General features: G+C 38.6%; 1 protein-coding gene across 14 annotated transcripts in view; it reads left to right on the top strand.

The window, feature by feature from the left end:
- ENOX2 (ecto-NOX disulfide-thiol exchanger 2) overlaps positions 1-16,382 on the top strand; it is a 264,447-nt gene that overhangs the window by 55,948 nt on the left and 192,117 nt on the right. For 7 of the 14 annotated variants that reach the window (XM_057314475.1, XM_057314447.1, XM_057314469.1 and 4 more), the window contains one exon: positions 15,011-15,095. The exons of the other annotated variants lie outside the window; for them this stretch is intronic. The gene's annotated coding sequence lies outside the window, so the exon portion shown is untranslated. The remainder of the gene's footprint in view (positions 1-15,010; positions 15,096-16,382) is intronic. 14 annotated transcript variants of the gene reach the window in all.

Genomic DNA, 16,382 nt, shown 5'->3' with positions numbered 1-16,382 from the left:
ACCAAAAAGTGAAAACACACTCCTTTCCAAATATAGACAGTACAATTCACCCTTTTCAGGAGACTTTTAAGAACTTTCTTACCTCTCATTTATTACATTCTTCTGAATTTAGCCTTAGGCCTTTAAAATGTTTCCAAAAAATGTTTTCTCAGTCCCTTTTGTCACAAAACTCTACATCCTCAATGGGGACAGTGACTCATTGGATATTGTCTCAAGCTCCTGGTTTTGAACTATCGATTTCCTTCCTCTGACTGCCCGTCACAGAATAGGCATTCTAAGCTTTATGGAGACCCAGTATGCCCATACTCAAATTTATAAAAGAAAAATCAAAAGCAAGACCACATGAAGCTTGGTGGTACAGGGATGCCTCACTTTATTAAAAAATGTGTTTCTAAGAAATTGAATATATAAATTCCATATCTGTAAAAACAAATCTTACTTGAATGTACAATATTAGCTTTGCATTTTAAAATATTCCTATGGGGACTACTTCTGGCATTTTAAAGTTTTATTGTGTGGGAATGTATTCCCATGTAGAATTTTTCAAGAAATGACCTCTTTGTTAGACTCTGATTTCTTAACCTGATCTCGCATGGTCTCTTGTGGTTTCCTCCTACTTTATTATCCCAGTGACTCAGGTGTACTTTCATGCCCCCTGATCTCTGCTTTGCTATCACATATTAATATATCAAAATGTAATATGTATTTGTATATTTATATGTGAGATATAGTTAGAATTTGTATAGGAGCCCTATAAACTATGTATTTACCTATTTACCTAAATTCCATGGTATCCAAGATCAGCAGGCACAGTGGGCATTGCTAGGGGTTGCTCCCTTTTTACTGTATGTTGCCATTTATTCTAAATATTCTTATTTTGCCTCTTAACCTTTACACAGCATACTAACTCTATCTACTACTAAAGTGTAACCACTTCTGAAGTGAATGGCATCTATCTAACAGTGTTGAAAATGCTGTTAGTTTTATTTAGACTAGGAAGTGGACACTCTTCTTTTTTCTTTGCACCAAAAGAGTTTAACCCATCTTCAGTGTTGGCAAGGATAATGTTCTTTTGATTTGTTTTTTAAAGGGTATGCACTAGTAATCTCATTTTAGACTTTCATTTTCCCATCTTACCATTCTGCCCCTTGGCTTCATTTGCCTCTTTATAGGGAAGAATCCATCTGAGATTTTCTTTGCTTCTACTCTTGCCATGATATGTAGACTAGTTTATGGAGAAATATATCAGCTGCCTGCTGTGCATTTAAATTCCCCACTTCCCTGCTGCATTTGTGTGCAGCAGCTGAAAGACAAATAGATGAATGCAAGGCCATTTTTGTCAGCAAAAGTTTTTGGATACATACATTACTGAGCACACATATCATTAAATATGAGTTTAATATCTGGAAGCAAACGTGTGAGTACATCAACTTTGTCCACAGAGGAGAAAAAGGGTCACTGTTTATGAGAACTAAATGGAAGCGTATCTTTCCTTATCAAACAAAGAAATTAAGAGATGAGAATTGGTCTTTTAGGCCATCTGGTTCCTGCCCCAGGGACCAGTAGAGGATTGGTCCTTACATTATTATATTCTTAGTGCTGGTTATTTTTGTTACATATTCCCATAGTTTTGCAGTAACTTCAAATGCTTCCAAACCATAGTTATTCAACTTCTCTTGACCAGAGAAGTTCAGGTTGTATGTCACTTCAAAAGAGATGTCCCCCTTTCTTTTAAACTTTCAGTAAACTTTATTCATGAAAGTGTATCAAGTTACTGGGATTCAACCTTTTTAAAATAACTTACATATATTTGGCCCTAACTTTTACCTTACCTGTTTTTGTTTGTTTGTTTTTACTGTTCTGAGTGCTCTTAAACAATTTTAAGAATTTTGTAACCATACAGTAATTTAACATTGTCAACATCTTAAAATTAGACCTCTGAGACCAGCTATCATTTCTTACAAAGGATAGAAATGGGAAGGGAAGGATGTCTAGAAACTGCCTCACTATGTTTTGTTTCCCTTCCGCTCTCCTCTTCACTCCCTCACTTCCTTTCTTCCTCTTCTCCTTCTCTTTCATACACACAAGCACACACATGCATATTGACCTTACGTCAAACCAGATCATCACAATGCCATTTGGATGGGGGTGGGGCATGTAAGGAAGAGAATGGGGCATGTAGGGCAGAGAGCCTGAAGTAGAATTTGGGGCATGAGAATCAGATATATTAAGGAAGCTGTGAATTAGAGAATTTCTAAGCCATTAGGGACCATGGAGAATGTTTCCTTAGTTACACAAATGAGGAAAGTGAGGCCTAGGGAGTTAATGCCTAAATTGGATGCCTTCTCTGGAGTCCATTGTTTTGTTTCCTATGGTAACTTGAAGGCAAAAATTGTGAGAGTATAGTGTCAACATCCTGGATTTGCCATCTGTCCATTAATTCATTTAGTTAATCATCATATACTTATGGATTAGCTATTTTGTGCCAGACACTGTGCTGGGTGCTAATGACACCATATGGCCCCTGACCTCAAGGAGTTTATAGTTTATTTACCAAACCCTAGTGGGAAATAGAGAAGCAGGGAAATAGACAATCATAACATAGAATGATATGTTTCCATAGTGCATGTAGGATGCTAGTAGTGCATATAAAAGGCATCCCCTAACCCAGCTTTAGGTAGCGGGGATAGCTTCCTGGCAGAGATTACTCAAGCCAAAGTGGGGCAGAGTGTTCCCGGCTAATGTTAAAGTATATGCAATCCCTGAGGCAAGAACTGAAAATGGTTCAGTATGCCTAGAGAATATAGCGTAGTTAAGAGTTGAGAGGAGAGGTGGTTAAGGGAGTTGGTTAGGGGACTATAGAGTATGGATGAGACTATAGAGGTAAGCAGGAGGCAGGAACCAGGTCATAAAGACCTTATTTGCCATGTCAGGGAGCTGAAGTTGTGTGGCCTAAGTAGTAAAGTAATCACTGAAGAGTTTTTAAGCCAGGAAGTGACATGATCATGTTTGTCTTTTAGAAGGATCACTCTAGGGGTGCCTGGGTGGCTCAGTCGGTTGAACATCCGACTCTTGATTTTGGCTCAGGTCATGATCTCAGGGTCGTGGGATCAAGCCCTGTGTTAGGCTCCTCACTGGGCACAGAGCCTGCCTAAGATTCTCCCTCTCCCTCTCTTTCTGCCCCTCCACTCCCCTGCTTGCTCTCTCTCTCCCTCCCTCTCTCTTAAAAAGGAAGGATCACTCTGTCTGCAGCAAGAGAGTTGACTAGAGTCAGAAAGATATGTAAAGAGGCTGTTGCAGTAATCCACCTGAACTGAGATAATGATAGTTGGGATGAAAGGAAGAGTTCACATTTGAGATAGGAGTTGGAGTCCAAGGACTTGGTTAGTAGATGTGGAGAACAATGGAGAGGGAAGACTATGCATAACTTCCAGGCTTCTGTACTAAACAGCTGAGGTGGGTTGTGTGCTGTTTACTGACATGGAGAACATGGGAGAAAAAGCAGGATTATTGAGTAAAAATAATGGGTTAAATTTGAAGTACCCAGGGAATGCCCATACCAAAAACAGTCTAGACTAGAGATATAGATGTCAAAGTTATCAGCCTATATAGAGATAGGATTTGAAGTCATGGGATCCCCAGAGCCAGTCTGAGGATCATTTGCCTTTAGACTTTATTTGGGCTTAGACTCCTTTAGGTATCTGAGAACTATAGACCCTCTCCCCATAAAATTTAAATATACAATTTTGCATGCAATTTTAGGAGCTTCATAGACCTCTTGAAGCACATCCATGAACTCTTATGATGTCTAGGTTAAGAACCTGTGGTTGTGGAATAAGAAGAAAAGAAGCATAAAGTGAAACACTGGCATCAAAGAAATGAGTAGAGAGGGAGAAATCCATGAAGGAGACAGAAAGAGAAACCAGAGAGTTAGGGGGTGTCACAGAAGGCAAGGGAAGAGTTTCAAGAAAGCAGGAAGGGTCAGCAGAGTTAAGTGCTATAGCAAGAAAGAGTAAGATAAGGACTGAAAAGTGGTCACTGGCTTTAGCAATAAAGACTGTCAGTGACATTTGCAAGGGTTATTTCAGCAAAATGCTGTGGACAGAATGCAGTGATTCAGGAGTGGATAAGAGGAGAGGAAGTAGGAACAGCGAGTGCTGACCACATGTTTCCAAGGGGCGGCGTGTTGAGGGGAAGCTTGTCTTTTGTTAAGACAGAATTGAGGATACTGAGTGTCTTTTAGAATTTTCTTTAAATTTGTCATGTCATTTTCTGAGTTCTTACCATCAAAAAAGAAAACAAATAAACCAAAGAAATTAGGTCTGTAAGAAATGGAGTTTCACAGATTTCTAGTGCTTCCATCGAATATTAATAAATGATGAATTGTGGTTTTAAATCCCTACAGTTCTATATCTCTTCTTCAGTTTTGCTTACGGTGTCCATCTATCCAGAATCCACAATGCCTCAGGCACTACTAAATTGGCACTATAGGTGTATTCAGGCCAGCCTGGCTGGGAATGTGAGAAGCAATAAGGCTGGCTTTAGACCCTTGATTGAGGAGTCAGCTTTGTAATACCCAGCTTAGTAATTATGGGGACTTTGTGTTTGCGTGCGTGAACCTTAGTTAAGCTTTGTCATAGGTTTTCCAAAACAGCTGGGGCTCTTGGTCTATGAAGACGTTAATTTGTGTCTCCAGGGGCTATGCATAAATCAAACTGGGGAAAGAGGGAGGAGGAGCGAATTTCTTTGTGTGAATCCCAGCTCCCTGTTAACTGTTTAATTGAGGAGAAGGAAAGAGTCCTATGACAATTACTGAATTAGGGATGCACTATTATCTTCCACTTGATGTATTCTTGCTTGGTGTATTTATACTAAGAAAGGCAGTAAACCCTGTCTCCCCCAGGAAGGCCCTGCTTTGTTGACCTTCAACAGAAATGTAGAATCAGATTTCACAGTTCCTGTTGTTTCAAAGGGAGGCTTAATGTTGGTGGTAATGGTTGTTAATTTAAACTTTGGTCCTCTTTTCTTACCATCTGCTGTGTAGTGGCCTCTCCATCATAGTTCAGGGATAACGGCAAGAATCCCACCTGGGGAAAGCAGGGTAATGATATAGGCCTTTGGAAATTCTGCTGTTTCTTCCCTTCTAGCCACAGAGAAGATAATTGGGAGACCACATCATAATGGAAGGAATTGTCACATTGAAGTGAATTAACGATGGGAAGTAAGCCTAGACCTAAATTCTTTTGACCTTTAGAAATATCAGTATAAAACAAAGAAATATCAACATAAATGATGCTGTGGTGAGCCAAGGTTCCCCTCCACCACTATTTTGAATTTATCTTTCAGCCACTGCATTAATTCAAGAAGAATGCCAAAATGCTGAAAAACAGAGGTTTTTTCATGTTTTTTTTTTGTCTTCATATGTGCTGCCTTTTTAGTCTGATGGAGAAATAGGTGATAGCAAATAGAATATACTCTATAAAATGCTATAGGAATTCCTACCCTACCAGTGTGTGTGTGTGTGTGTGTGTGTGTGTGTGTGTGTGTGTGTGTGTGTTTTACTGAACATTCTTAACATTCAAGAGCATGATCATAGAGGGAAAGGATCATGTTCTCCTCTAAAACAGTCCTGTGATACCATTGTCAGAGTTCAAATACCAGAATTCATAGCCCATGACTCATTATGGTGTTTCTTGAGTTAGAAGCCAAAAAACACAAATTTTATCAATGTTTTATCAGACTTTTTTATTAATAAGTATAACCAGCAATGTTGCTTCTTAAGACTTGTATGGATAATCTATCTATAGATTTAATATGAGTGGAGTAACAGTCTTCATAGACTATCTTCTTGGAGGATTGTTAAAAAAAGAGGATAGCCTATCTAAAAGATGAGCCTGCGCATTGGAAATCTCTCACAAACCAATTACTTTATATGCACTAAGAGTAAAAAGGCATTGCTCTTCAGTAGTTTTGACTACTACTTTAGAATTTAAATTAATAACAAAAATTTTAAACATGCTTATGGTATGGTCACTGACACAAGGTAATGGGTGATGTATATTCTCAGACATTCTCACAGCATATTACTAAGTTGAGCTATGAGGAATGTAATGTCTACTCAAGGTCCGGTTCCAAGCCATTCCCTATGGTTAATACATTATACACAGTCTTGCTTAATGCAGCTCTCTCTGTTGAACCTCGGTTGCAGACATTGAGCTCTCCCCTTCAACTTGGCTATATAACAATAATCTTTGTAAAACACAATTTCATTAACTGCTTTCAAATTACATAAACAGGAGGTTGGGAGAAGAAATGTTCAACTACTTCAGTTCTCTATTTAAATTACAGAAGTTGTTTAAAAACCCCATTTTGTCTGGGCTGTTCCTCAGCAATAACTGATTAAAAAGGTACATATTGTGCAGGAAAATATAATTTTTAAATTATCCATAAGGCACAGAATAGAACTATATATTTTTAGACCCAGAAGAGACACTACAATTTGTTTAATCCAATCCTCTCCTTTTACAGAGGAGGAAACTATGATCCAAATAGGTTAAATGACTTACCCAGGATCATATATTAAGTTAGTGGCATATATAGGGCACTATCTCCAGTTTTGTGACTCTGGCTTAGTGATCTCAGAATTCTGCACTGCCTCCAGAAAATTGGAAAGGTGGAAACTGAACTCCAGCCTTATACTTTCAAAGCATACACTCTGCCTTTCTAACATGCCTGGAGGTGCTTAATCGGTACTAACCAACAAGATTAAAATTATTATATTTTTAATTCAATAAGTTACTTAGGAAAGCAACCACACAAAATGGATTGGAAGAGACACTTTGGCAGTAATGCCTGTCAGTATATGTGGCATGAATTAGATTCACTGCATTATTATGCATTACAACCTGCTAAGAAGCTGAGTCCCTGGAAAGAGCTATGGGATCTGGCCAGTACAACTGCTCTGATTCAATAAGTAACTTGAAGTTTTGATGGAATCGATCACTCATTAGCCTGTGGGCCAGGAAAAAGGAAATCAATGAGCAAAAAGAATCATGGTGATAAGAGAACACATCTAACCCCTGCTTGCCCACAGATACCTTTAGCTGAGCTGTATCTTCCCAAGATTAAAGAACCTTAAGATTGAAGTCCCACTCTACTCTGCATGGCAAACCTGGGTCACACCTCTGGAATAATGCTTTCTATCCCAGGTACTACATCTTAAGAAAAACACTTGACAAACTAGAATAAAACAAAGATGGTCAGGGCTGGAAAACCTGCCATATTAAGGAAAGTTAGAAACTGGGACTTTGTGCCTGGAAAAGACTTGGGCATGGAGAATAGGAAGGAAACTGACGTATTTTTAAGTACCTACTGTGTGCCAGGCACTTTGCACATACCTCCTTTCATCCTCACACAACCCTATGGCTATACCTCCTAATACGGAGTTAAGAGTAATAATACATGTTAAGAGTAAGATAAACTCAAAGACCCATTTCAACTCTAAAATTATATGAATTAAAGTTGGTACATCTACTGTTTAGTGAGCAGCCATGCCCTTTCTAGGCCCTTTGTGGACTTAGTTGGGCACTCAGAGCTTGCAGTTAGACAGACTTTACTTCTTTTACTATGTAGATGAGCTCTCGGCACAGGTAAAGTATAAGTTAATGCCCTGGTCCATCAAATGGAGAGAAGACATTTCAAGGGTTTGTTGCAAGAACAAATTTAGAAATCACTGGACAAGGTAAAAAAAAAGTCCATTAATGAAATTTGATTAGCCTCCAGGGTTCTCTTTTCTAATTGCAACAGTTTATAATCCAAATGAATTTAGTAGCCACTTTCAAATTCCAACTCTTTCACTTTATCTTAATAATTCCTTGCATTAACTTGCCATATGGTTCTTCCCTTTCCAATCTTATGATAATATCATTTATCTATTCATTCAGACACTTTTGTATTTCTAATATTGGCCAATTACAAAAGCCGCCTGTGATTCATATAGCATTCTCACCTAGAGCACAAAGCGTTTCATTTAATTTAAAAATACAAATGTACCATGCCATGAGGAAAATAACAGCTAACTAGCTAACCCTTTGTCCCTCTCCCTCAGACTTCCTTTACCTTTCTTTGGCTACCTTTCTAAAATTAAGTATTTCATGAGAAAAATGAGCTCTTTAGGAATTCCATTACTGTCAGTGGTAGAAGTGAGAAGACACTATTATTAACCTGTTTTGCTCAATGGCTCTTGAGAGAATTGGGAAGGCAGCTAGGAGTATGGCTTATCACCACTTCCTATGGCAGGGATGACAGTGGGTTGTCACCTGGGAAGACAAAGGGGCAGAGAGAAGCTAGTCCAGAGCTGGTCTGGAGAAATACAAACATAAAAACTTAAGACTTTTTAATCAGTTGTTCCTCAAACTGGCTGGAATCCCTGTGGAAAGCCAACTGAGTCTTTAAATGTGTCCATTCTTTCTGGAGACTCACTAATCAATTTGGCCTTGTGTATTGTACAAAGGATCAAAAATCAGGGTCCGCCTACACTGATTGTGATCCAATGTGTCTTGCCAAAGTTATGTGAAGTTTTTATAAAATTCCCAGATACTCAATCCCCTAGAGAAGGGAATTCACTAACTGTGGTCTACTTATGTTTCACAGCTAGCATTTCTCTCAATTTAACTTTACTAAAAGCACCAATGATATTTCAGAAACAATGTATGAGGCTTATATTATTAAAACCATTTTTATCGACCTGAGGCATTTGATTTAGTCACCCATAAACACTTTCTTCAGAAATTCCATGATTCTGGGCTTAGCAGTGACCCTGTAAAATGGTTTTCTCTCCATTTAGTTCTTGCCAACTTAGCCTCGACCTAGAGGTCCAAAATACTTGCAGACTGTCATCTTTAGTGAAGATTAACTGAAGCCTCTCTTTGGCTGATGGTGAAGGAGAGTTCAAAGACTATGCTGACAGCACCATTTATGATCACAAAAAAGGTGCTCCTTTTGAAATCCTCTCCCTCTTTCTAGCAGATCTGCTTATGTCAGGGGTACACTTTTTAGCAGAATCTATTCCTTAAGTTGCTTTCAGTGTACATTATCCCCAAAGGCGAAACATTCATGGTAATACATATGACATAACTTATGTCAGTAGAGTAATAGAATGTCAGGGCTAAATGGGATGCTATAGAACTTCTAGCTTGATATCCTTGTTTTATAGATGGGGAAACTGAGGACCAGAGATGTTGAATGACTCATCTGAAGCCATACAACTAATTCGTGTCAGAGCCTAGAGTAGAACCCAGGTCTTAGGACTCCTGATTGAGTGCTTTTTCTGCTAGGTCATGATGCTTCATGCCTAGCTAATTCACTTAGGATTTATCTGTTATAAACATACATATATATTATATATAAATACATATTATATAGATATGTCTGTTATATATTCCATGAGTGACAACATAGCCTAACAGCTAAGAGTAGATCTGGGTCTAAATTTTACCCCTTATTACTTGTGTGAATTTACACATCTAACTTAATCTCTGAGCTTTAGTTGCCTCATCTGTAAAACTGAAATGACAACACCACCTGTTAAAATTATGGTGAGAATCAAATGAGAAAATGTATGTAAAGAATTTCACATAGTGCCCTACACATAGTAAACTCTCAGTGAATGGTTGCTATTTTTACTGTATAGCTTTTTTCTACATAACTCATTCAGTTCTCCCTCCCTACTCCCTAGGATGAGAATTCTCTTGGAAATCTTAATTTTATTAAACTAGTATGCAAATGTGTTAAAATGCAGCAAAGTTGTTTTAGCTAACCTGAGTCTAGTATATCAGGTTTTTGCTAAGTTAATTGCAACCTAATTTGGTTCTGTTCAGTATCACATCTATTTCCACAAACAGGAAATTGTCTTTTCTAGATTTTGATTGGCAGGAATGGTCTTATAAACTTTATTGAATTACATTAGTGTTGCTCTGTGGTGGAGGAGACACTTTTGTTATAAGCCTCTGTTCCTAGGTGCTTATCTTTTTCATAAAATTACCCTTTGGACTGAAATATTTTCAACTTGTTTTCTATTTCAGATGGGATGGGAAAAATTGGAGGGTAGGAAAAAATGGAAAAATTTCTTAAAACATTTTATTTGACTACTGAGTAATCACATTTTGAGATTTTTCTGTTTGCTCCTGTGGTTTCAAAATGCTAAACCCCCATAAGAACCCAGAAACACACAGCACAATTATTTTAAAGAACAGCTTGCAGAAATTCCACAGGAAGCAACTGTGTATATATGAGATCAGAGTCTTATGAAGACATGGTACTTGGCCTCAGAAGCTTTCTTTTTCAAATTATCTTTGACAATCCAGATTTTTTTAACAAATAGATTTATTTAAATTGGGCTGTGCTGTTTCATATTCCCAACTATCTTCCCTTCTCAACTTGGTTGAGAAATATTTGTCAGGAAAGCATAGAGGTACAAAGTAAAAAGAAAAGATTACAGAGGAATAAAGGAAAACAAGGATTTACATGGATCTGGAGGCTCAACTAAGAGGCTAAGAAAAGGCTAATTAGAGATTCTCAAGATGAGAAGACAGAGCCCAGTGAATGCCCTCGTGATTTTGGTCAAATTGATGTCACCAGGATCTAAGAAAGATGGGGTCCCATTGCAAGGAGAGCTCTGTTCATTAGAGACAGTCCCAACTACCAGGAGTGTGCCTGAGGACCTGAGAGGACAGTGGAGGCAGCTGAAAGAGAGCAATCATTTAGACTGGACCTAGGAGTAGAAGCGGATTACAGAAACATCAGAAGCAGCAAGAGCACATAAGTGCAAAGGTTGGACTCTAGAGTAGAAGCTAGAGAAAGGAGGAACAAGAAGAGACTGTGTAATCACTTAAAGCAGTAGTTATTGCAAAAATGACTACAAATTACCTTAACAACCTCCATTTAAATTGTAAACTCCATCAGAGTAGGACTGATCATCTGTTTGCTTACTGCTGTATCCCCAGCACCAAGAGCCATCCTTGGCTCACAGTAGGTCCTCACTAAATATTTGTTGAATGAATGAATGAATGAATGAATGATCTGTATAGAAATTTAAGCTTTCCTTCTACCAGAGTAAAGATCATTATATTTGTGAACTGCCTGCTTGTGCTGCATTGGAGTAATGGGGAGAAAAAGGTGAAGAAGGACCTTAAACCCAAGATGTAAAGCAAATGGCAGTGGAGACCCAGGTTCCAGGCAGGGATGGTTTGGAGGGCTGCCTTTAGGGAGGGTTCCATTTGCCTTAGTTTCTCAGAACAAAACTGCCTTCATTTTTCAAATCTCCTTTCCCTGGGTCCTGAGCTGTGCTGTGCTGAGGTTAGAAAGGAGGGAAGCCAAAGTCAGGTTGTCCTGACGAGGAGGCTCCCCATTTGACATCTTACCTGCTAGGGACAGCCTATGGTTGCTGTTCCATTGCCTGATTAAAAACAAAAAAGGAACAGCCTTAGAAATCAGAAAGCTTTCTCTCCTGTTACTCTCTTAAGCTGATTTGAGCCTGTGCACCCCCTCTGTGGTCTTGTTATGCCAGCTTCTACAACAGTACCTAGCATCTAGCAGGCACTCAATAAATATTTGTTGGATGAATGACCCTGCCTGGTTATGCAGTTTTGAAAGACCACCCAGTATGCCAGGCCCTTTTCCATAGTCCCTTAAAGAATATAGGGCTATATCAGGACAAACAAGAGGAAATTGGAGAAAAGGAATGGAAAGTAATTATAATTTCATATGTGGCCGAATTCTGATGCACTTCAGGGAATCCCTTAAGTGTCTCAGATGAGTTGCAACTCCAAATCAACATATAACGCAGTTCTTTTCAATGTACAGTGCTAAGACTCAAGAAAGTTTAATACCTCCTTTCCTTCTAGGGTGAAAAGGAAATTTTGTACTCTCCATATGTGTCATTATACTTGAATATTTACACTTGGGGTGAAACTGTAAAATATTTGTGTCTTTCTTGTGTTTCTCTGGCCCATCAGTTAATAGGTTATACTTAGATACGTAATTCAAGACTCCCTCACTCCTAATCCCAAAGCATTTGAGCATAACCAGTGTTTTGCTAGAAGGGGGTGGTGCGTGTAGGCAGATATGCTTTCTACAGGATGAAAGTTGGAATTAGAATCCCAAAAGGTTTATAGGCAGGTTTTGGAAGCTCCCACTCTAAAAGCCAGGAAGCAAAATATCATGGACAGTATTTTTAATACTAGGCTAGTTGTGTAGGATGTGAAACTAGTACAGGAAATGTAGAACAAGAACATTTGGCAACCTTGTGCTTCCTGTCTAAAATAACTGTTATAGAACATTAGTGGGAGGTAGTATGCTAGAGTGAATTCTATCATTTTCCTTATTATACTCCTTAATACTACTGAATTTTCTGTATATTATAGATTTTTTTCTCTTATTTTTTGTTCTTAGAAAGGTCACATCCCAACAGTGTATGTATAAGGGAATATCTACATTTAGTTTCTACCTTTAGGTACATTTGTTTTCCTGAGTTACATCTTCAACAACTGACATGGTATTGTTCGGGCAAGACGTTTATTTTGAGCACTATAAGTTTTCTGATGGGAGTGCTGTAAATTCCAGCTCTAAATTGATGTTGAAGAATCGATAAACTACTTAGCAGAGGAACAAATGACTCGAGGTAGAAATAACCAAGTAAAATGTAACTCCCGCTTTCTGTGCAAGCATGTATAGTGAGAAGAAGCATATTTGACAAAGAGAACCTTAAAAGGTTATCATCCTCAAGGTCCTGTCCCTCATCTGAGTTAACTTTGCAGATTATTTTTTTTCTTTCATTCAGAAAGAGATCATCATGAAGGAGATTAGAATCTGCTGATTACAGTTTGGCAAAATGTTTGGGATCATGAAACCAGCCAGATTCTTTTCCTAGAGAAGTCAGAATTATTTTCCCCCATTGAGGGTGTCTTTATTTGCTAGTAACATGTCAGTTAGTGATTGTAGAGGACCTAAAGAAGAACTCTTGCCTTCTTGACTTCTTCTTTTTTTTTGGTTTATTCTAAGGACTCTGTCTCTCCCCATTTGATCATTGTTTCAGATATTTTTCAGTGGGATCCAGGGATTAATTAATTCATTTCATAATTCAGCAAAAGTGTACTGAGCACCTGCTTGGTGCCAGATACTCTGTTACATATTGTAAATACAACAGTGAAATATATATATATACATATATGTATATATACACAAACACACACACACACACACACACACACACACACACACACACAGGTCCCTGCCCCCATTGAACTTCGAGGCAGGTAAGTGAACAGAAATAAATGAGTACATATACAAAATTCTTACTGATGGTGGTAAGTGTGAGGACAAACAGCTATGGATGAGAGAAAAAATGGCAGGACCTACTTAAATATCATGGAAGGAAGGTTTCCTTGAAAAGATGCATTTCAAGCTGAGGTGTGATGAAGAGAAGACGTCTGTCACACAAATAGCCTGAGAAACAGCAAGCACAGGTTAAGGCAAGAAAGGCTGGGTGCGTTGCAGGAACAGAGGGAAACCCAGCATAGTTGAGTGAAAAGGAACATTATCATGAAATAAGGTTGCGAGAGGTGCCACATCATACAAGGTTTATAGGCCTTAAGAAGTTTGGATTTTATTCTAAAAGCAGTGGGGATCCATAGAAAGGTTTTAAGCACAGGAATCATATGAATTGTTTTATATTTTTTGTAAAGACTACTTTGTCTCTCTGTGGAGAGTGAATGAAAGGTAGACAAGAATGGAAGCACAACAGCTAATTATGCTCTTTATTTATTGCAGGAGTCTAGGTAAGAGAAAATGCTGACGTGGATAAAAATGATGTTAGCAATGGGGCGCCTGGGTGGCTCAGTTTGTTGAGCATCTGACTCTTGATTTCAGCTCAGGTCATGATTTCAGGGTCGTGAGATCGAGCCCTAACTTGGGCTCCATGCTCTGTGGGGAGTCTGCTCAAGATTCTCTCTCTCCCTCTACCTCTTTCTCTCCCCCCTGCTTGCTCACTCTCTCTCAAATAAATAAGTAAATAAATCTTTTTTTAAAAAAATGATGTTAGCAAAGGTAAAGAGAAATGGAGAAATTCAACATGGATTCTGAAGTTAGAATCAAAAGGCAGATTTACTGATGGTTGGGGAATCGGGATTGTTGAAAGAGTAGAAGTCAAGGCTGACATTCAATAGAAAGGGGAAAAGTGATGATGCAGAAGAAAAGGAGTACCAGCAGGAGCAAGGTCTTTGAACAGGCAAGCAATGATGGCATTGGGGGACACTCCTTCCATTTCAATAAGACAGAAGAGAAAGAATAGATAAAGATAAAAGTCAGTGTGTAGATTCGGTGGTGGGAAGGTGAGAGAGCTCTTTCTGATGGCTTTTGTTGTCTCCAAAAATTATGAGGTGAGATTGTCAGTTAAAAGCAGGAAGCAGGAGAGAAGTGGGAAAGATGTGGAAGGATTGAGGAGAGAGATGAAGATATATCATGGTCACTTTGAAGAATGGGAAAGCAAGTTTAATGCAGAAGTAGCATTGCAGGGCAGAGATGAGTGCTCAGTTGAGGCTTGTGATCATGAATGAATACTTTAAATGAAAGTAAAGCCCATCAATTCAGTTATGTGAATTTTCTGCAGTCATGTTCAGTAGCTCAGGTGCAGGCCCACAAAAGGCAGTTTAACTGAATTTGACTCCTGTTTTGCCATATGAGTGTATCTGGGAGAGCATAATGTGGTAAAATAGAACAAATGCGTGACTAGGGTTGAGGGAGGACCTGGGCTGTAATGCAGTCTCAAGCTACTTGCAAACCATGTGACCTTAGGCAAGTCTGTTAAACATGCTCTGCTCTGCCTCCCTTTTCTCATTGGTAAGATAAGAAGGTTGGACCAAATAATCTTTAAGGTTCTTTCTGGCTCTAAAACTGTGATTACTTTTTTTCCTTGGGACAATTCCTAACCTCAACCAATTTCTCATTAATATAGTGTTGTGATTAAGCGTGTATACTCTGGAGCCAGACCGCTTGGATTTGGATTCTAGCTCCACCACTTCCCAGCTGTGTGACCTTGAGTAAGTCATTTTACCTTTCAGTGCCAATTTTTTCATCTTTGCAGTGGGCATTACAATACCACATATTTTACTTAGTAGGGTTGCTGTAAGGATTAAATGAGTCAATGCGTGTGACACTATTACAACAGCGCCTGTACTATGCCCTCAACAACTGTTAGCCATTATCCCCACCAAGTGCTAGTTCTACATCATCCCTTCGGCCATAAAATATCTGAAAGCTTGGAATTTCTTCTGTTTGCAGTCATGCATACCACCTGACACCATATTTAGAGTACATCATTTTGTTTCAGGTTGGCAGTGTGCCATAGAAAAATGATTCTGGGACCGGATGAGCCTTGGTTTAAATCCTGAGCTTGCCATTTACTTAGCTGTGAGATCTTGGGTAAATAAATTCATGAGCTGATATTCAAATTCCTCTCCTACAAAATGAGGACAATAGTAATATTTATCTGATAGTTTGTGGGAGAAAACAAAATGAGATAGTGGATGTGAAGTACGTGATAGTACAGGGCTTGGCATACGGTAGACATTTAATCAAAGCAATTATGATTATGGTACCCTGCCCTAATATTTACATTGTTATGTCAGTTCTTGAGGCATAGGCAACTTTTGTCCCTGTTATTTGTTATTTTCCTGAAGCACAGAGGAGCAACAAGTAGCCCATCAGAGAGAAAGACCTGAAAGAAAAAACAGTATCAGCCAGTACATTAGAGATGGGGTAAAGCTAGAAGGGCTAGAATAAAGGGGTGCACGTTGTTATTTGTTACAATAAATATTGTAAACACATAGATTTCTTTTTAACATTGAAATCTGCCTTTAGAGTTTGAATATTGTCTGACAGTGAGAACAGGTTACTAGAGCCCGAGAAAATAGTATGCCTGATCTTCTCCACTCTGTCTGAGAAGGTCACCATTGCCTTTCACTTCTGGACAATGGCACCTTCCACGGATCCCTGCTGATCAAGCTCCAGGGAAGTGGCTGTTCCTGTGAAGTCCTTGAGCTCCTTGATAGAAAGGCATCATGTGAGGTTGAAAATGTAATAAAATCACATTCATATCTGACCCTCAGAAAACTGCTTTGGAAGCAGCACCTACTTTGCTTCCTATATTTGAAAACAGCCTACTGAGTTGTATTATTTTTTTTTAAGGCAAAGAAATATGGAGGAGAGCGGCTCATTCCAATGTGCTTGTATACCAGTATTCAAATTAGATCATTTATAAGGCTCAAAAAGGAGCTCAATTAATATCAATGTTTTAATCTCAATGTTATTTTCCACATGGTATTAAT

The sequence above is a fragment of the Ursus arctos genome, chromosome X (genome assembly GCF_023065955.2).
Source record: "Ursus arctos isolate Adak ecotype North America chromosome X, UrsArc2.0, whole genome shotgun sequence".
Lineage (NCBI taxonomy): Eukaryota > Metazoa > Chordata > Mammalia > Carnivora > Ursidae > Ursus > Ursus arctos.
Note: the sequence above shows the minus strand (reverse complement) of the source record. Positions and strands in the feature narration are given on the sequence as shown.